The sequence below is a fragment of the Leopardus geoffroyi genome, chromosome B1 (assembly GCF_018350155.1).
Source record: "Leopardus geoffroyi isolate Oge1 chromosome B1, O.geoffroyi_Oge1_pat1.0, whole genome shotgun sequence".
NCBI lineage: Eukaryota > Metazoa > Chordata > Mammalia > Carnivora > Felidae > Leopardus > Leopardus geoffroyi.
This window is the reverse complement of record NC_059327.1, coordinates 203,873,461-203,894,595: the sequence shown is the minus strand read 5'-3', so window position 1 is coordinate 203,894,595 and position 21,135 is coordinate 203,873,461. Positions and strand designations below refer to the sequence as shown.

The window sequence follows — 21,135 nt, the reverse complement described above, 5'->3', positions numbered from 1 at the left end:
GTGTGGATTGTCCCACTGTTGATCCTGCTTTGAGGTGCCCCTGGATCAGCCAGTTGTTGGCTGTAGGCTCTTCAAGTAGGGAGACAATGTCCTGGGCAGGGCGACACTGGAGGCAGGGCTCTGGGGTCATTAGCAGCTAACACTCAGCACCCGGGCAGGGCCCGCTTCCGACACCAAGCCAGAAAGGTAATCTGGGTAGGGACGAACAGCGACGACTGAGTCCGCCCGGTGAACTACTCATATCTACTTGCTTCTTACCTTAAGGTCAGTCCATTCAGACATAGATTCTCCAGTGTTCTAGTGGGTCAGAGTATCTGGGGGAACTTCTGAGAGGTGGGTGGAGAGATGAGCTGTAGCCCTCACTGGTGCAGTTGCCCTCCCAGGCCACAAATGATACTCACCATCTCCCTTTTCTACCACCCATTTTAGATTTCTTCACGGCTGACACTTTGGCTCTCCTAGATGGCTCGTGCCTGAGGGTCTGAGCTCCTGGGGGCCTGCCCTTACCAGGACATGTTGCCAGGCTTGCCTGTTTACAGTTTCTGGGTGGGGGAGTACCAAGAGATGCCCCACTCCTCTGAATGCCTGCTCCGGTTGCCTGAGTGCTAAACCCATTCCTGCCTGCCCTCATCACGTGGCAGGTGGCTCTACACATTCCTAATACTGCAGGTCAGGTATCCTTACCAATATGGTTACTCCCTTCTGTGCCCACTGATCTACTGGCACAAATTGTCCCACGTGATCAGGTGGTAGCCATAGTTTCAACATTACTATGCTCCCTGGTAGAAGTGTCCTCTTTGGTGACATCTAGGGTGGCTAAGCTCACAGCACTTAGTGTTGCAGAACAGGAAGCACAAATTCCTGTAATAGGTTACTGGACATTGTGCCCATTAGGGATGGAGCTTCATAAAGTGGTTATTGATATAAAGTGCATACTGCTTCCTGGAGGCTAGCACCCCACCTCCCAGGTGTCCTCTCCAAGTTGGAGCCTCATCTGAATCTCCATGAGGTGAGTCCATCACTGTAGTATACCAGCAACTTCTAGATGGTGCATATTTGGTAGGAATGGTGGGCTCCTGGTCATGTGCCCATTGCCATACCTCCTTTACCATAAAGCAGGTCCTTTGGTAACTAGGCAGTTATGTGGGATTCCATGTCAGCAAAGTAGACACTTTGTGAGCTTGATAGTGGTGTTGGCAGAAAGTATTGCAGGCAGAAAAGGCAAACCCACACCCGGATCCATGAATTATTGCTTTTTCTAGAATAGAAAGGATCCAGTGTAATCAACTTGCCAACAAATAGCTGGTTGGCTCCTTCAGGGAGCTCAGCCCTGGTCTCTGATGCTGACAGGTTACATGTGGCAGTGGCAGTTGGTGGGTCAGCCTTGGTTACAGGAGTCCGTGTTGTTAGACTCATGCATAGCCTCCACCCTGGTACCATGATTGCTTCATTCAGGAGACCACTGTGCCAGCAATATGGGGGCAGAGGACAGAGTCTGGCTGACGCTCATTGGCCAGTCCATTCTATCTGCTTGGTTGTTTTCAGCCTCTGTGGTGGATGCTCACTGGTGCACATTAACATGAAGTACAGAGATCTTCATTCTTTGCGCCTACTCCCACAGGCCCATTGACATGCCTTGTCGCCAGACCTCTGTGTTCCCAAAATTTTGAGATTGCTCCTTTCAGGCTCCTGACCAACCAAATAAGCCATGTGCCACTGTCCATGAATCCCAGCAACATCTCCTGCCACACAAAGTAAACAGCCAAGTTCACTGCCTGAAGCTTTGCCTAGTGGCACGAGTGCCCCTCACCACTGTTTCAGAGCAGTTGCTGAATGGGGATATAGTGTGGCAGTAGGCCATTTTCAGCCCATACCAGCCAACTTTCCTATGAACCAAGCACATGCTTTTTGCTCCTCTGGCACTGTGTCACAGGGAATCCCCCTGAGACGACTGGTGTGAGCTGATAGATATTGGTGCTACAGGGGCAGGTGACGTAGGATCTGGACCTCTGTATCCACATGAATCCATCCAATCCTGGATCTGCCACTTAGATTATGATGTATCACCTGACTTTATGTCTTGTTAGTCTGATGGGACCAACTGATGGGCGATGCTGGCCTCACGTTTGATGTCCCATAGAAACATTCCATTTCCACCAGAGCCCGGTAGCAAGCCAGAAGTTACTTTCTGAGTTGTTGGTATCCGCAGGTTTGTAGTTGTTTTATCAAATTTGAAAAGAAATTTCAGCCATTGTTTCTTCAAATGGTACTTGTTTTCTTCCCACCCCCCCACCCACATTTTCAGGGACTCCAATTACACATTTATTAGGCTTCTTGAAATTGTCCCACAGCTCACTGATGTGGGGTTCATTCTTTTCAGGCTCATTTCTGTGTTTCATTTACTTTCTCCCCGTCTTCCAGTTCACTTTTTCCTTTGCTGTGTATAATCTGCTGTTAATCCCATTCAGTGTATTTTTCACATTCATAAAGATGTATTTTCCACCTTTCGAAGCTTGATCTGGGTCTTTTTTTGTCTTCTGTGTCTCTACTTAATGATTGATTCTCAATCATCTTCTATTCCCCCCTCCCTCCCTTCTTTTAGCAAGCTCTCTATGCGCTAGGCCTTGTTCCTGGGTGCAAGGGAAACAAGTGACTGATGCAGAGGTGCCTGGGTGGTTCAGGTGGTTAACTCTTGATTTCAGCTCAGGTCATGATCTCTCTGTAGTGAGATCGCCCCCTTCTCCCCTAGAGCTCTGCATTGGGAATGGAGCCTGCATGATTCTCTCTCTGGCCTCGCCCTGCCCCGTACATGTGCACGAGCGTGCTCTCAAAAATCAATCAATCTCTATTTTCTTATTAAATTTTTTTTTAATGTTTATTTATTTCTGAGACAGAGAGAGACAGAACATGAGCAGGGGAGGGGCAGAGAGACAGAGGGAGACACAGAATCCGAAGCAGGCTCCAGGCTCCAAGCTGTCAGCACAGAGGCTGATGCGGGGCTCAAACCCACAAACCATGAGATCATGACCCGAGCTGAAGTCAGTCGCTCAACCGACTGAGCCACCCAGGCGCCCCAATTTTTTTTTAATTTTTTAAATGTTTATTTGTTTTTGAGAGAGACAGTGAGCAGGAGCAGGGAGGAGCAGAGAGAGAGGGAGACACAGAATCTGAAGTAGGCTCCAGGCTCCGAGCTGTCAGCACAGAGCCTGATGCGGGGCTGGAACTCATGAACCGTGAGATTATGACCTGAGCCGAAGTCGGACGGCTTAACTGACTGAGCCACCCAAGCACCCCTCAATCAATCTCTTTAAAAAGAAGTGACTGGGGTGCCTGGGTGGCTCAGTCAGTTAAGCATCCGACTTTGGCTCAGGTCACGATGTCACAATTTGTGAGTTCAAGCCCTGTGTCAGGCTCTGTGCTGACAGCTCGGAGCCTGGAGCCTGCTTCGTATTCTGTGTCTCCCTCTCTCTCTGCCCCTTCCCCGCTCATGCTCTGTCTGTCTCTCTCTCAAGAATAAACAGGGCACATGGGTGACTCAGTCAGTTAAGCCTCTGGCTCTTGGTTTCAGCTTAAGTCATGATCTCATGGTTGGTGGGTTCGAGCCCTGCATCAGGCTCTGTGCTGACAGTGCAGAGCCTGCTTGGGATTCTCTCTCTGCCCCTCCCCCACTCGCTCCCTCTTAAATAAAAGTAAATACACTTAAAAATATATATAAACATTAAAAAAAATGACTGACATAATTATGGAGTCTTGTCTGGAAGTGCCCCAAGATCAGAGATCACTGACTATTACCCATACACAATATCCCTGAGTCTTCTGGGGGCAAAGCCAAAGAGGTTCCTGCTGAGGAGGGAGGTTTGGGTTCCACGCTGTTCTTCCCCTGCCCAGTGCTGGGCCTCAGCTTCCTATGGTATAAAGGGAACAAGAAATTCTGCCTCCCTGTCTCCTGGGCCTTTTGGGGGTATTCAGATGAGACAACAGGAGGGAGAGGTTAAGAGGTGCTGGTCTGGTCTCTAGGCTAGCTCCAGGTCACTGGCAGGTGTCCTGGTCTTGCCAATGCCCCCGCCTAGACTCATTCTACTGGCTCTGCGGAGAACGGTGCTCGTTCATCAAGCATCAGCAGGGTAGGCCCTGGGCACCAGGTGGCCACCCTGTGTGTGGTGACTTATCACCATCCACAGACCCCCTTGTCCTGACTCCACCCAGGCTGCCAGCCTCAAACTCGGCCTCTGGTCCCGCCCGCTGCTCTGCGGGGCTTCTGGACAGACACAAGCACAGGGCCAGGCTCACGGGGGCCGGGTCCAAGGGTCCGTGCGCTGGAGGAGTCCGCGAGGTGGGCAGGGAGCGGACGCCCACCCAGGCCGGGAACGGGACGGTTTGGGAGGCCTGCTGCGCATCCCGGGGCACCTGGCCCGCACGAGTCTTTCACCAGGGTCTGGCCCGCGACAACGCGCGAGTGCACAACGCGCGAGTGCACAAGCGGGTCCGGGAGAGCAGGCGCCGCTGGCAGAGCCGGCCCACCTGCGTCCGTGACGAGGCCTGTGAGGCCGCGACCCACGGTGCCCACGCACCTGCCCAGCCGGCAGGTAGCTGGGACCCTCCCCTGCGCGTAGGGGGCGGGCTGGGCCGCAGCCGGTGGGGCCTCTGGGATCCGCGGCGGCCACAGGCGGGGCCTCCGCCCTTACCCTCCCCCTCCAGCGCGAGCCCCGCCCCCTCCGCGAGGCCCGCCTCACGGTCAGCCAATCGCAGGAAGATTTGCTGGGCGGTGCGGCGCGGGATGGACCTATGGGGTAGCGCGTTGTTGGGCTGCGGTGCCGCAGGCCGCACCCAGCTCCGGCGGCGGGGGCAGCGCCAGGGGCTGAGGGGGCGGAGAGGCCGGGCCGGCCAGAGCTGCGGGCTGGGGTGAGCGCGGCGGATAGGGGGCGGAGCCCGAGCCCCAGCCCGAGCCCCAGCCCGAGCCGGAGCCGACGAGCGGCGGCCGCACTCGGACCTGGGAGCCGGTGCGCTGCCTGCGATTCGCCCCTGAGGTGAGGCCCGCTCGCAGGGGCGGCGGCGGGGCCCAGAGCGCGGCGGAGGGGCCCGGGAGCTGCAGGCCGGGCCGCGGGGCCTGCGGCGCGGGAGGCCGGGTGGAGGCGGGCGGCCCGCGGGGGCCTCCGCGGAGTGTGGGGGGCTGCGCCGGGCGGGGCGCTGGCGGGTCTCCAGTCGGGCGCCGGGGCGCGCTGGGAGGGGTCCCCGCGGTGCGGTCGTCAGCGGTGACCGGGTGCGGAGGGGACGGCGCTCTGCACATCCCTGGCCACTCGGACTTCTCCGTGGGAGCGCCCCGGGAGCTCGCCGTGGGCTGGTTGGTGGGCGTCGGGGGTCCGCGAGGAAGAGGAGGCGCGGGACCCGGCGCTGGGTCGGCGGGTGCTCGCGACGGCCCCGTCTGTGGCCTGCAGCGCCGACGGCTCGGGGCTTGGGCACGGTCGCGAGCATCCGGTGCTGCCTGTGGGCTCTGGTGTTTTCACAGACGACGGGGTGTGCCAGCCCAACCTGCCTGCAGATGGGAGTTACTGAGGGGCTGGCGGTCATCTTCCTCCCTCTCTGTGCTTGGTTTTCGTTTGTTCTGGGGAGGTTGCAGAGGGCTTCTGCCTTTAACAATAACATTTGTTTGTACCCTTGCAATTACGGCTCAGGGTATTTTGTAGGTGATTTGTGTTCACCTCTTGCATATCTACCTTGAAATAAATATTTTGGTTAACCGGAAACTGCTGGTGGTGCGATCATATAATTTTATGCCTAAATGACATAAGGCAACTGTTAAATTCCTAAGGATAAAAACACGTGTAATAGCTGCATGTATTGCTGGTAAGTTATTACGGAAAGATTTTTTTTTCTATGTGTGAAAAACGCATTGAAATCTTAATGGGGATTAGAAATAGGCTCGGTCCACTCTGCCTCCTTTGCAAAACCACAATAGAGGCCTCCAGTGAAAGCGAGCGCGTGTGGAGGAGTAAGAGTTCAGGCACCAGAGCGGGGAGGGCGTATCTGGCCAGGAGCGTGAATTGTATCAGGGTGAGATTGTAAAATTCAGCCTTCAATTAATGGGCCGATGCTAGCAATGTATAAGTTATTTTTTAAAATCCAAAATTTTAATACATTCCTCCAATCTGACTGTGGGGAAAGTAGAAGAGTAAAGGCTTTTTTTTTTTTTTTTTTTTTTTAAAGTTTATTTATTTATTTTTGAGAGAGAAAGAGCAAGCAGGGGAGGGGCAGAGAGAGAGAGAGAATCCCAAGCGGACTCTGCACTGTCAGTGGGGAGCCGGATGCCGAGCTTGAACTCGTGGACTGTAAGATCATGACTTGAGCTTGGAACCGAGAGTCTGATGCTTAACTGAGCCGCCCAGGTGCCCCCGTAAAGGTGTTTTTAAAGGAAGTGAATGGTTTCGGCAGTCAGAACTGCTTTTCAGAGTTTTGATGCGGTTTGCAGCAGGACAGCTGGTATGGTTTGTTTTTACTGCTTGTCGGTATGTTTAGATTTCAGTCACAGAGGCTCACTGCATGCCCTGAATGTAAATTCTAACCAGTTTCCAAAAGGTGGGATAGTTTTCTCTCTGAAAGTTAATTTGTACAGCCGGCCGTTTTCTCCTTTAACTCTTTGGCATTATCTGGTACTGATAAGGTTATGTTTGGTGTTCAGCTTTGTGTTGCAGACTTTACCATAAAGGCTGTTTCTGTAGATAATAGCTCCCAGTTAGTTCTTTCAAGTAGTCGCTGTATTGTCAGAAGAGTAAATACCGAAGTGCCTTAAAAGATACTTTTAAAAATATTGTTAAAAAAACACATATCCAACCAGTGTTAAAATTTACCTTGATTGACTCAATTTTTAACGGTTTGACAATTAATAAGAAAGATGTTTTTATTATATGAAACTTAAAGTGTAAATTGACTTATTTATTTTACATCTTTAATTGTTCTCATGCATGTGTAGAGAGAATGGTGTAGTAATTCCCTGCTTACCCTTATCCAGCTTAAACAGGCGTTAATAGCCAGTCTTTTTATTTTTTTTTAAGTTTATTATTTTTTGAGAGAGGGAGGGAGGGGCAGAGAGAGAGAGAGAGAGAGAGAGAGAGAGAGAGGATCCCAAGCAGGCTCCATACTGTCAGCATGGAACCCGACGCAGGATCTCTTGAACCGTGAGATCATGACCTGAGCCGAAATCAAGAGTTGGATGCTTAACCAACCGAGGCACCCAGGCACCCCAGTCTTTTTAGAGAGAGCACGAGTGAGGAAGGGAGAATCCCAAGCAGGCTCTGAGCTGTCAGTGCAGAGCCCAATGCCAGGCGGGGCTCCATGTCACAAACCATGAGGTCATGACCTGAGCTGAGATCCAGAGTTGGACGCTGAACTGACTGAGCCACCCGGGTGCCCCTAGCCAGTCTTTATCTGTATCCCCCCAGACCCAGATTTCGCGTCATTTTAACTTAAATATTTCAGTATGTGTATTTACATATCTTTTTAAAAAAGATAAACCTAAGTACCACCATCACAGAACATGAATACTTTCTCATCCACCTTCACATACCCAACCAATGTTAAAATTTTCTTGTCTTACAGTTTTTTAATAACAGTTTTAATGAGGATCCAAATGCTATTTATACATTGTGACTTGTTTTAATTTATAGGTTCCCCCTCCATCTTTTGTCTTCTTTTGTAATTTATTTGATGAAACTCAGTGAGTGGTTTGTCCTGGGGAGTTATATCCAGTCTGGATTTTATTCTGTATTGTAGTTTAACTACACAGAATTGATTGTAAACCGGTAGGTAAATCAAAAGGTGTGATCAGATTCAGGATTTATTTTTGGCACAAAAGACTTCAGTAGGTTAGTAGGCAGATTATGATTAGTGGTCTTGTTAGCAACCCTCGATGCTCAATGCCTGGAGTCATTATTTTATTAGGCTTTGGAAAATGTTATTTTAATCCTATAATTTCATCATTTATTAACTGGAATGCTTCTTTTTTTTTAAACTATTTTTTTTTTTCAACGTTTATTTATTTTTGGGACAGAGAGAGACAGAGCATGAACGGGGGAGGGGCAGAGAGAGAGGGAGACACAGAATCGGAAACAGGCTCCAGGCTCTGAGCCATCAGCCCAGAGCCTGACGCGGGGCTCGAACTCACGGACCGCGAGATCGTGACCTGGCTGAAGTCGGACGCTTAACCGACTGCGCCACCCAGGCGCCCCCTGGAATGCTTCTATAAAGAGAAATGTTTCTTCTGTAATTTGGTTACCCTGAATTTTAGCTCTTTTGGGAAGAGTAGGATAAATGCTTAATTCCTCTCCATTATTTACTAGTTCTCAAAATGAGTTGGAATCCTCTAAAAGTTGCCAGTGAATTGTGCATGCTTGTGTCATTGTCACCGGTGTCAATGGTGTGTCATCGGTGTCCGATACTTGATATTTGATATGGTTCAATCCATTGTAGACATTGTCTTTATTGATGCTGAGATTGTCTAATCTTTGTCCAATAGGAATCTGTTCAGTTTGGCTCCTAAATCCTTTAAACAGGACTCTCAAGTCTTTGATCTTCATTCTAGTGTGACACACCCCACCAGGCTCATCTTGTACATTTCTTTCCCAAGCCCTGGAATCATCCATTTTTTTCAAGGGGCCTTGGTTTCTTTTAATGAAAAACAGTGTTTAGGAATGACAGTCTGTGTCCTGGGGTAGTTCTGTGCTATTGGGTTGGGTCACTGTTTTTAGGTCTTTTCAGTGCACAGATCACAGGTTACTGTGCAGAGACTTACTTAACCTTCTTGATCTTACACCTGTATCTTTTTTTCTTCCAAGAGAAACAGCTTGATTCGAACTACTCACTGTTTCATCCCACACCATACACATCTGAGTCTCAGAAGAAGAATGCTAAAACTGCTATCGACTAATAAAATTTGAGTTGTTTTGCATCCCTGTGAGGGATATAAAGTCAAATTACTGTGTTTTAAAGTCACTTAAAGGGGTGCCTGGGGGGCTCAGTTGGGTGAGCATTTGACTTTTGGTTTCAGCTCAGGTCATGATCTCATGGGTTCGTGGGTTCAAGCCCCACATTGGGCTCTGTGCTGACCGTGTGGAGCCTGCTTGGGATCCTCTCTCTTCCTCTCTCTCTGCCCTTTCCCTGCCCCCAACAAATAAGTAAACTTAAAAAAAAAAAAGTTGCTTAGAATAGTTACTCTGATTTTGTTACTACTCGGTGCATAGTTTTTTTTTTTTTTTCTTTCAATATTTAGGGATTGCTTTTTAAAAATTTTATTTTATAATGATGTAAAATATTAAAAGTCTTTCAAAATCAAATGTATGAAACAAGGTATAGGCAAAGAAGCTTCTTTTTGTCTCTTCATTTTCACCTATCCTCTCTTCCCTATAGATAACCTTTGTACATTTTAATTTTATGGTTATATTCATACCTCCTCTTTATTAGATGGATAGTAATATATACACATTATCTCATGGTGCTTTAAAAGGCCTCTTTTAGTTGTGGTGAAATACATATAACATAAAATTTACCATCTTAACCATTTGTAAATGTACAGTTCCTGGTATATACATTCGTGTTGTTGTACAGCCATCACTACCATCCATCCCAGACCTCATTCATCTTGTAAAGCTAGAACTCTGTGCCCATAAGTCAATATCCCCACCTTCTCCCTTGCCCTCAGCCCATGTTCTATTCTTTCTGTCTCTATGATTTTATCTACTCTAGATACCTCGTATAAGTGGAATCATGCAGTATTTGTCCTTTTGTGACTGGCTGACTTCACTTAGCATAATGTCCTCCAGGTTCATCCATTTGGTGGCAGGTGGCAAGATGTCTTTCCTTTTGAAGACTGAATAATACTCCATTATGCAGATATACCACATAAGTGCTTTTTAATGAATACTTAACTTAAAAATCTTATCCATTAATGGGCTTTTCCCCTTATACTATGAGTTAATGAGAATTCTCTGGTACATTTTAAGTTATCAGATTGGAAGCAAATACTTCTCATAGGTTTGATTTCATACTCAGAAATTCAGTTGACTAGACTTTAGTCTTTATTTGGTGGTTGACAGCTACAGATATTAAAGACTTCAGTTTTGTATTTTTCTTTTTCTTTTTAATAGCTGCCATTTCAGCTCCTCAATTACAGCAGTACTGTTTTATGTAAGTTTTTTGCAAAGTCCATTTCTGAGATAGAATCATCTAACTCATATTGACACACGAGTCCATTATTAATTGACTTGTTAACATTACATTGTAGTAATCTGTGTTTCTGGTCTTACCTATCGTTCTCTCACCTATTACCTACATACATGTTGCCTGAACTCTGAGATATTTAAGCTTTAAAGTCTAAAATATTAGGCCTATAGATTTTAAGGGGGTGAAAAACAGTTCCTATAGCTGTAGTTATTAATGCTCTTTTGCTAACATCAGTTTTGTCAATTATGCTTCCATCATGCATTCTGAACCAGTCCTGTCCCATCTCTGCTATCACCACCTGGGGCCCAGCAGCCGTCACATCTCCCTTGGACCAGCACAGCAGCCTCCGGCTGGTTTCCCTGCATCCTTCCTACCCATTTTCCACATTTCAGCCAGGGTGATTTATTCATGTAATATAAATTAGATCATGGTCTGCCTTGCTTGCAACCTTTCAAAGATTGATAAAAGTGGTTGCCTTTAGGGACAGGGAACTGTGGCTGAGGGATGGCATGGGAGGGAGAATTACTCTTGATGGGATAAGTTTATATATCTTTGGATATATGTTTTAGTTCATGCAGTTGGATTATGTACTCAGAATAAAATAAGTCATCTTACAAACAAAAACCCAGTGACTTCCCATTTATATTTAACGACATAATCCAAATTTCTTAACATGATCTCCAAGCTCACTTTCTGTCATTCTTCTGCTTGCTCATTTATCCTGCATTTATAGTGATTTTCCTGGAGGCCCGCTCTTCCCATTTAGGGAATCGCACATTGATCTCTTTGCTTAGAGTGAACACTTTTATACCACTCTGCATGGCCAGCTCCTTCTCTTTTAGTCCCCTGCATAAAAGTCCCTTAAAGAGACTCTCCCTATCCTGCCTCCCTCTTTCAAGTAGGTTTCCCCTGTTACTAACTCAGACATTTCTTGTGTCCTTCAATTTTAATGATTTGTTTATTTACTCATGTTTTTTTTTTTTTTTTTTTTCCCATAGCAAGCATACCTTATGAAGGCAGAGAGCATATTTATTTGCTGTTTAAGCTGGCCCCTTTGTGTTTTTGTTAGAACGAGTTCTGAGTCACAGACTAGACCATGACACTTCCTTTCTTAGAGCTTTTCATCAATTCTCCCTGGTCCGTAAATCCAGAGCTCCTGGACCGGGCTTTCAAGGCTTGGCCTCTTCCCATATATATCTCCAGTTTTATCTCTTACAACACCTTGGTTTTGCTTCCCACAGTGCTCTGAGCATGGTAACCAGGCACACAGTAGGTGCCCAGTAAATATTTGTGGAATGAGTGATTTAAGATTCAGTCTCTTTAAGTCTTTGGGAAATTAAGTCACACTCTTAAGACAATGATAGCTAAAAACATAAGGTCGTAAAGCTTCAGGGAAGGCTACATAAAGAAGGTAGTTTAAACTCACCCTTGAGAGCTGGGTATGGTGGGTAAAGGGAAAATATCATTCTGTGAAGGAGAAATGGGAAGTTTCTTAAGATTAAATTTTTTGTTACCATGTTTTATGGCTGTGGTTTAAACACACAGGCAGGAATCCCATCTAGACCTGCTGACCAGGTGATTCAGATGTATTCCCCAGAACAGTGGTCCCCCATTCAGTGAGTGTTGAGTGGGCCCAAGATGACCATTCTGTGCAGGTGGTGTTTCTTCCACATTGGGTGTGTGTGTCATGTGAAGTGCCTCTGGATTTTCTGCTGAGGTTTGTCCTTCTCTCTGTTTAAATGATTGTTGAAAACCAGGGATATGCTTTCAATTAGCAAGACAGAATTTCTCAAATTGAGTTTATAAACTAGAATTTTCATCTTTTTAAGTACCTGCTATAGGCCAGGCGTTGTGCTTTTATGTAATAGCTCATTTAATCCTTACAACAGTCCTGTTCAGTGCTCATGAGATTATCTATGAAAACACTAAGGGAGTGTAGATGATTGCCAAGGTCAGACAGTTAGGTGGTGGAGCTGGGATTCAGACCAAGGGTGCCTGACTCCACAGACGATGCTCTTAACCACCAGGCTGTGCTGCCTTCCTTCTGTATACTCAGTCCTGACACTGTAGGCAGCTGATTATAACTGTTGGTCCTGGTCTTCCCCGTGAGAGCAAGGGCTGTGCCTCACTACTGCTGCCTTTGAGTCCAGCACAATGCCTGGCACAGAGAGTAGGTCCTCAAGAAATAGTTGTTGCGTTAGAGATCTTCAGTTATTTTTTAAAAGCTAAGTTGTGAGGAGTAACGTTCATGGCAGATTGTTAAAAGTGGTGTGGGTCATCTGTTCCCTTAAAGCAGTGGTTGGCAAATTCTCTGTAAAGGGCCAGATAATAGGTATTTCAGGCTTTCAGAGTTGTAGGGTCTCTGTTGCAACTATTGAGCTCTACTGTTGTTGCAGGAAGCAGCCATAGGCAATATGCAAATGAATGTGCATGACTGTTCCAATAAAACCTTCTTTATGGATGCTGAAATCTGAATTGATTTGCATATCTATCATCTGTTATTATTTATGTTTAATATCATTTTTTCAACCTTTAAATATTAATCTTAACTTGTGGCCCTTATAAAAGCATCTGGCTGGGTCGGAGGTGGGGGGGGCGGGGATCATGACTTGCTGATTTCCGGCCAGGGTCTAAGTTTTATCATTAGATCGAACTAGACCTCTCTCCTGAACCAAATGGTTTTGTCTGCTAGTGGCCTGTGTTTTGTTGCATCCATTAAGGAACTGTGTATGAGAAACACTGTTCTGAAATACCATGTCGTATTGGGCATAGGGCAGTTGTTGGGGGCCTGTTCGTTATAATAAGTGGAAAAAAGACTGTTGTTTGTTTTCATGAAGAAATCTGCTTTACTTTCTTTGAATAGAATTCTCCATTTTATTATTCTAGCTCTGTTCCAGAATGAACTTTTGTATTTTACGTTTTCCCTTTAATATATTTCAATTGTACTTTAATAGAAAGAGCTATTTGGAATTAGAAAGACCTGGTTACACCTCACTGTGTAATTTTCTATGCCAAATTAACCCCTTGTTTCCTGAATTGTAAAACGAGCTATTTCCTACTTCATTTGGCATATTTATGGGGATTAGATATAATGTAAGTGAACTGGTAGCATTATACGTGGCCCACAGGTTGCAGTAAATTCTCTTAGATGAACTCCCAACAAATATTTATCTCCTGCCTTTTGGGTGTATGTACTAAGAAAGCAGATGTTTGGTATATTTCATCTAAGAAAATGTAATCATTGCAATTCAAAGGTGGTATTGCCATAGAAGTTTGCTACACAGAGGTGTGTAGATTTGAGCCAGAAGACTTGGAACTTGAAACTGTTGGGCTCAACCCTTTTAATTTTTACTTTTTCAAAAGGTATTGCTTCACTGGGTTTTTACTTGCAACATTTCCTGCAAGAAATCTGCTGTCATCCTAATTTTTGTTCTTTTACGTGACATGTCCTTTTTTACGGCTGCTTTAAAAATTTTTCCCTGTTACTGGTTTTGAGCAGTCGTATTTTGATGTGCTTAGTGTACATGTTTTTGTGCTTGTGGGGTACATTGAGCTTTTTTTCTTGGATCTTTGGGTTTGTAGTGTTCATCACGTTTGGGAAAATCTTGGCCATTATTTTTCACACTTTTTTCTGTTCCTTCTCCACGTTGTCTGCTTTGAGGGCTCCAATCCTATGCATGTTACACCATTAAAAGTTATCCCACAGCTCACTGATGCCCTTTTATTGGATTGTCTTTTCTCTGTAGGTTTCATTTTGGATAGTTTTTATTACTGTATCTTCACATTCACTAATTTTTCTTCTGCAGTGTTTAATCTACCGTTAGTCTCGTTCAATGTAATTTTTCATCTTACGCATTGTAGCTTTCATCTTTATTTTTATTTTTTACTTTTGTACATATATATTTTAAATATAATTTATTGTCAAGTTAGCTAACATACAGTGTATGTATACAGTGTGCTCTTAGCTCTTCCTCTTAAATTCCCATGATTCATTGCTTACATACAACACCCAGTGTTCATCCCGACTAGTGCCCTCCTCGGTGTCCATCACCCATTTTCTCCTCTCCCCTCCCCACCCCCCATCAGCCCTCAGTTTGTTCTCTGTATTTAAGAGTCTTTTATGGTTTGCCTCCCTCTCTGTTTATAACTTATTTTTCCGTTCCCTTCCCCAATGGTCTTCTGTTAACTTTCTCAAATTCTACATATGAATGAAAACATGATATCTGTCTTTCTCTGACTGAATTATTTCGCTTAGTGTAATACCCTCCAGTTCCATCCACATTGTTGCAAATTGCAAGATTTCATTCTTTCTCATTGCCAAGTAATAGTCCATTGTATATATAAACCACATCTTCTTTATCCATTCATCATTTGATGGACATTTGGGCTCTTTCCATAATTTGGCTATTGTTGATAGCACTGCTATAAACATTGGGGTACATGCGCCCCTATGAATCAGTACTCCTAGATCCTTGTGGCTTTCATCTTTAGAAGTTCTGTTTGTATCATGGGACCCTGGGTGGCTCAGTCGGTTAAACGTCCAACTTCGGCTCAGGTTGTGATTTCACAGTTTGTGAGTTCGAGCCCCACTTTAAACTCTGTGCTGGCAGCCTGGAGCCTGGAGCCTGCTTCAGATTCTGCGTCTACCACTCTCTGCCCCTCCCCTGCTCGTGCTCTGTCTCTGTCTCTCTCTCAAAAATAAGTAACATTAAATTAAAAAGTTCTATTTGCATCATTTTAATTTTTTATTTTATTTTATCTATTATTAAAAAATTTTTAAGTTTATTTATTTTGAGAGAGAGAGAGGGAGAGAGAGAGAGAGCATGAGCAGGGGAGGAGCAGAGAGAGAGAGAGAGAGAGAGAGAGAGAGAGAGAGAAAATCCCAAGCAGACTCCATGCTCAGTGTAGAACCTGACGAGGCACTCAATCCCACAACTGTGAGATCTTGACCTGAGCCGAAATCGAGTCAGATGCTCAACCGGCTGAGCCACCCAGGTGCCCTTATTTGTATTTTTATATCTTCCAATTCTCTACTTAAGATTTTGAAAATACAGAATATAGTTTTACCAACTGTTTTAATGATCTTGTCTGCTAATTTTAACTTATCTTTCAGTTCCGGGTTATTTTTGATTATTTTCTCAATATGGGTTATATTTTCCTATTCTTTGCTTGTTGGGTAATTTTTTATTAGATACCAGGCATTGTAAATTTTACATTGTTGTGTTATGAAGAGTTATTTTTTCCTATAAATACTCTTGAAGATTGTTCTGTTATGTCGGCAGCAGGACTTTAAAATTTTTCTCGGTGGAAAATTGGTGAATTGCAACATTTTCTTTTTCTTTTTATATAGGTTAAGTTCATAGCCTTCTTGAGAATCTAAATTCACTAAAAAATACCTACTTACTTGTGAACTTGTGAATCCTACATGTCGTTTTGTTTTTATTTTTTTCCACACTTTGCGAAGCTATTTTGGCAAGTAGAAGGGATGTCCTTTTTTGAATTCCCTATTTTTTGAGGTTTTCGAAACTGAATCTAAGATTTGGTTAGTAACAGTAAATATGTTAATACCCCCTTAGTTTGGTCAGTGCTTACTGGCAATCACATGTCTCCTTAAAATAGTTAGGAATCTTAACATAGCATAATATTAAATTTTAACAGAACTGTTTAATAGTTAATGCTTATTCTGACCTACATGCAGGAAACTTGAATTGGAAGGAATGAAGGGGAACAAGTTTAATTCATTTTACCCTTTGAGCTTTATTCCAGAAGTATCTTTTTAAAGTACATTAGTTATGATTAATGTACGTTGTTTCTGATAGTTGTTAGTTTATAAATGTTCAGTGTATTTTGACAAGGCTTTTTTTTTTTTAAATGAGTTTATGCTATATAGGAAAAAGCTGGCATTTTATTTTTTTTTAATTTTTTTTTAATGTTTATTTATTTCTGAGGCAGAGAGAGACAGAGCATGAGTGGGGGAGGGTCAGAGAGAGAGGGAGACACAGAATCAGAAGCAGGTTCCAGGCTCCAATCTGTCAGCACAGAGCCCGATGCGGGGCTCGAACTCACAAACCGTGAGATCATGACCTGAGCCAAAGTCGGTCGCTCAACCGACTGAGCCACCCAGGCGCCCCAAAAGCTGGCATTTTAAATACAGTAGGACTAGAGTCTGTAGGACACTTATCTTTTAACAGTGCCTTGAGAACCCTCTCTGCCAGGATAAAATAACAACGTAATTTTTAAAAATGTTATTTTGCAAGCACATTTTCTGTTCCATGTTAACTTGCATATCAGTCCCATCTCTTCATATATACTTACTGAGCACCTCTTACATGTTGGGTATTTTTGTAGGCACAGCGGACAGACACATTCCCCCTCTGGGGAACTTCTATTCTAGAATGAGAGGTAAGGAATGAATGTTACATTAGGTAGTAGTAACTGCTGTGAAGACTGGAGGCATGGGGAAATAGAGGATGATGGCAGCAGGATCTATTTTAAAGTCTTTTTTTTTTTTTTTTTCAACGTTTATTTTATTTTTGGGACAGAGAGAGACAGAGTATGAACGGGGGAGGGGCAGAGAGAGAGGGAGACACAGAATCGGAAACAGGCTCCAGGCTCTGAGCCATCAGCCCAGAGCCCGACGCGGGGCTCGAACTCACGGACCGCGAGATCGTGACCTGGCTGAAGTCGGACGCCCAACCGACTGCGCCACCCAGGCACCCCAGCAGGATCTATTTTAGATGGAGGACGGAGTTGACTGAGGAGGTGACATTTGATCAGAGCTCCAATCTCTGTGTGTCTGGGAGCAGGTGTTTGGGCAGTGGGAGTGGAGCTCCATCTCACCACACGGTGTTTTTTGTTGCCTGTCGGTGGCAGATACCGACCAGGGCAGGCCACGTGGGCTAGGTGTCACAGCTAGGCCGTGAGCTCGAGGAGACGGAGCAGATGGTGAAGGTCGGTTTCTCGTATCTGCCTAATGCCTGACGCTGGGAAGTGTAGGTATGAAATGGATTTTTTTTTTTTTGGAGCCCATCTAATAACAGCAACAGTGAAATTACTAATGTTACTATTATAGTAGTGTCATGATTCTATAATCGTTAAAGTAGCCACAGGTAATTTTTTATTGAGCACTGTGTGGGAAGTACTGTTGTTATCCTGCTTTGAAGATGAGGAAGCTGTTAAGTAACTTGCCTGAGATCACACAGCCAGAAGGGTGGTTGGCACATATACCTCCTTTAGAGGTGCCTGGCTGGCTCAGTAAGCAGAGTGTGCGACTTGATCTCGGGGCCATGGGTTCAGGCTCCATTGGGCATGGAGCTCACTTAAAGCAAACAAACAAGGAACAGGTTGCAGAAACTTTAATAAACTGTATGAGAAAAAAATTAGAAATAGCTACACATGGTGATATTGATCTTGCTCTGCCTTAATACATCTCAGAGAATGCCCAATATCAGCACACAGAAATCTATTTCGTTCTCCTTAAGTCTCACGCATCCTATTTTACAAGTAGACTGTCATTTAATCACTGCTGTATTGATTGATGTTTGTTTTCTGAATCTTGCTGTTATAAAATGTTTCAGTTAGTATTCTTGCATCTCCATCTTTGGGCACTCTGAAGTATATTTATAGGGATATTCCGAGGAGTGAATTGCCTGGTCCAAGGATATTTGCGCTTTGGCTTCCATAGCTGTTTCCAAATTTTGCTTCTTAGAAGTTACATCAATTTATACTCCCACTAGCGGTATGTTTCCCCCAAATAAAGTGTTTCCACATAACTAACTTACACAGTTATTGTAAGGTACCTGGTACCTAGCAGGCTGTCAGTAAATGGCTGTTACATATTACTCATGTAATTATGAACCTTTGTTTCTGAACTGTATTACCAGAAATACCGTAAGCCTAGCAACTGTTTCAGGAGGTTGGGAAAGAGAAGTTATACAACTGGCCATAGTACTTTGTGCCCCCTAGATATTGTCACCTGTATCAGAACAAATTAGCTCTGCATCCAGCCCCCAGAGGCTGATGTCATGATGGAACCCGCAGGCACGTGCAGGCTTGCACCAGGCCCCCGGCTGCCCACAGGGACAGGACTCAGTAGGTGTCTATTCCTTGTGTGCCTACACGGTGCCCTGCAGTGGCAGCTTTTGCAGTCTGCACGGGGAAGAGAAGGCCATCACTTGAGGGGGGCCTTTAGAATACCCTGTCCTGAGCACTTTGTTTGCTCTTCCCTTCTCTTACTCTGAAAGGCTCAATGTAAATTTGCCTTATGGATTGACTTAGAATGACTTGTATCTACAATTACGTTTCTTCTCGTCTGCTTGCTCTTGCTTGAAATTCCCTGCAGGGGAGATGGAGCAGTGTAGGGTTGTGAAGGAGCCCGTCTTCAGCTGGAAGGTGTGGGTTTGCTGCTGGTTAACTGAGAGTGATTGAGCAGTAGGTGAAAAAGTCACTTTGCTGCTCTGAGCCTCAGTTTTCTCCATCACAAAATGAAGCAGTTTTAAGATGCAAAAGAGAGGGGCACCTAGTTGGCTCATTCAGTGAAGCATCTGACTTTGGCTAAGGTCATGATCTCACGGTTCGTGAGTTCGAGCCCCACATTGGGCTATGTGCTGACAGCTCAGAACCTGGCGCCTGCTTCTGATTCTGTCTCCCTCTCTGCCCCTCCCCCACTCACACTCTGTCTCTCTTTCTCTCTCTCTCAAAAATAAATGAACATTAAAAAAAAAAAGATACAAAGGAGAGAATGTTATTAAAACACTTTGAAAATGCAAATGCCATGTGAAAACATCCGTCCACACAAAAGCTGGTGCACGAATGTTCACAGCAGTGTAATTCTTAATAGCTAAAAGATAGGAACAACCCCAAACGTCTATGAACTGATAGATGATACACAAAATGTGGTATATCCATGCAGTGGAGCAGTATTTGGCAACAATAAAGAATGAAGTGTTGATACATGCTTCACATGGACAAACTTGGAAAACCTTATGCTAAGCCAAAGAGAAACGGGGAAGAGGACGGAGTACGAGTGGGGAGAGTGGGGAGAGCCTGCGAGAGACTGTGTGTGTGTGTGGGGGGGTTTCTTCTTGGGTGTGGAACATGTTACAAAATTAGATTGTGATGAAGGTTGCAATCTCTGTGAATAAACGAGAAACTGCTGAACTGCACACTTTAATTGGGTGAATTTTATGGTATCTCAGTCCAACCGTAAACCTGCAAATGCTGCATTAGGAGCTCAGGCTCACTGCAGCGAGTCCGTGGTCGACTGTTGGTGTAGCACTGGGGATTAGGGAGATGGTGTCAGGATGCAGTGCCAGCTTTGCTGCTCAGAGCGTGTGGCCCTGGATCAAGTTGGTGAAGTTCTCTGAACTCCTTTTCCTTTGTAGGAGTAGTAACACTAACAGTCCCGTCTAACTAGAAAGCGCTGTGGGGCCACAGGGAGAACTTGTGACTGCTTATGGTGCACAGGTGTGCTGTCCGTGTTCACTTTCCCTTTCTTTCCTCTTTTCCAGTGTATAGAGTAGTTCTAACAGATCTGTTTTAAAGTATATTTTACTTTTTCTTGGTGGATAATTTCCATTTGTATTGCTTTATAATGCATTAGGATGAAGTAGAATCCTCATAGACTAGGGAGAAGTGGATGCTAATAGTGAAAGGCACAGAAAAGCAATAGAGAGCCATGTTTATTAACTGCTACCATTGTGTGTGTGTGTGTGTTTTTTTTTTTTTTTTTTTAGTAAGTCAAAGCTCTGTGCAGAGATATTTGTGTCATGTACAGCTGTACATTTTTGCAGCTTAGCAAGGACTTTGTGGTTAAACATGCTTTCCAAGATTTAAGAATATTTTAGTTAACAGGCCAACCTCATTCCCAGATGATACCATTAATCAAGTTATTGTTGCATAGAGCTTCAGGCAGGCAGCGAGGATTAGAAATGGTGCTCGAGTCTCATGAAATGAGCTGCCTTTAGGCCTGTCTACTTCAGTAGGAAGGGATGTGACATTAATGCACTCATCTTTGGGGAACTAGTAACCCCACAATCCAGATACTCCCTATCTCAGTTTGTGTGGAGCATCATCTCCAGGGACTGAAGCACAATGTATTTTGACAGCATGAATATCAGGAATGACCTTGACTTAGAGAATCTGGAATATTTAATGTGCTCTGTTTTTGCCTAGGGTGTTAGACTGATTGTTTTAGAAACCAGGGAATTTCTTCAGGGAAAGGAAGCATTTCTTTTCTAACTTTTAGTCAAGCGATGAAAGTATGAATTTTCTTTGTCTCTAGTTGCTAAATGATAATAGCGTTTAGGAGACTTTTTAATTCACCGAAGGTTTTTTTTTTTTTTTTTTAATGTTTATTTATTTTTGAGAGAGAGAGGAAGCACGCAAGTGGGGGAGAGGCAAAGAGAGGGAGACACAGAATATGAAGCAGGCTCCAGGCTCCGAGCCGTCAGCACAGAGCCCTACACGGGGCTTGAACCTGTGAACCATGAGATCATGACCTGAGCCGAAGTTGGACGCTCAACCGACTTAGCCCCCCAGGCGCCCCTTACTGAACTTTTTAAAAAGACTTCCATCTACCAGGATTTGTACTGAGCATTGAGGACTTGAAGATAACAAGAACAGAGGTCCCACTTGTAGGGCTCATGGCTCTGCAGGTCAGAGAAGAAGCCCATGAGGCTGCACAGGTGCTCCTGCTCGCGTCTTTGGGAGGGACACGAGATGGATGCCTGTTAGGGCTGTTGGAATCATTGAGATGTTTCATGCTGCTCACCCACAGTTCCTTTTATCATTTGTATCTTATAAAAATAAAGCTAACAGTTCTTAAAAATCTAACAGTTCTGTTTTAAAGTATATTTTAATTTTTCTTGGTGGATAATTTCCATTTTTATTGCTTCATAATGCATTAGGATGAAGTAGAATCCT

At 44.6% G+C, this 21,135-nt stretch overlaps 1 protein-coding gene across 13 annotated transcripts in view; it reads left to right on the top strand.

The window, feature by feature from the left end:
* Positions 1-4,828: 4,828 nt before the first annotated feature.
* The window catches only part of ADD1 (adducin 1), an 88,144-nt gene continuing 71,837 nt past the window's right edge, over positions 4,829-21,135 (top strand). For 12 of the 13 annotated variants that reach the window (XM_045474743.1, XM_045474733.1, XM_045474739.1 and 9 more), the window contains exon 1: positions 4,847-5,027. The gene's annotated coding sequence lies outside the window, so the exon portion shown is untranslated. Of the gene's footprint in view, positions 5,028-21,135 lie in introns of all 13 variants that reach the window. The other variant, XM_045474735.1, reaches the window with a different exon arrangement.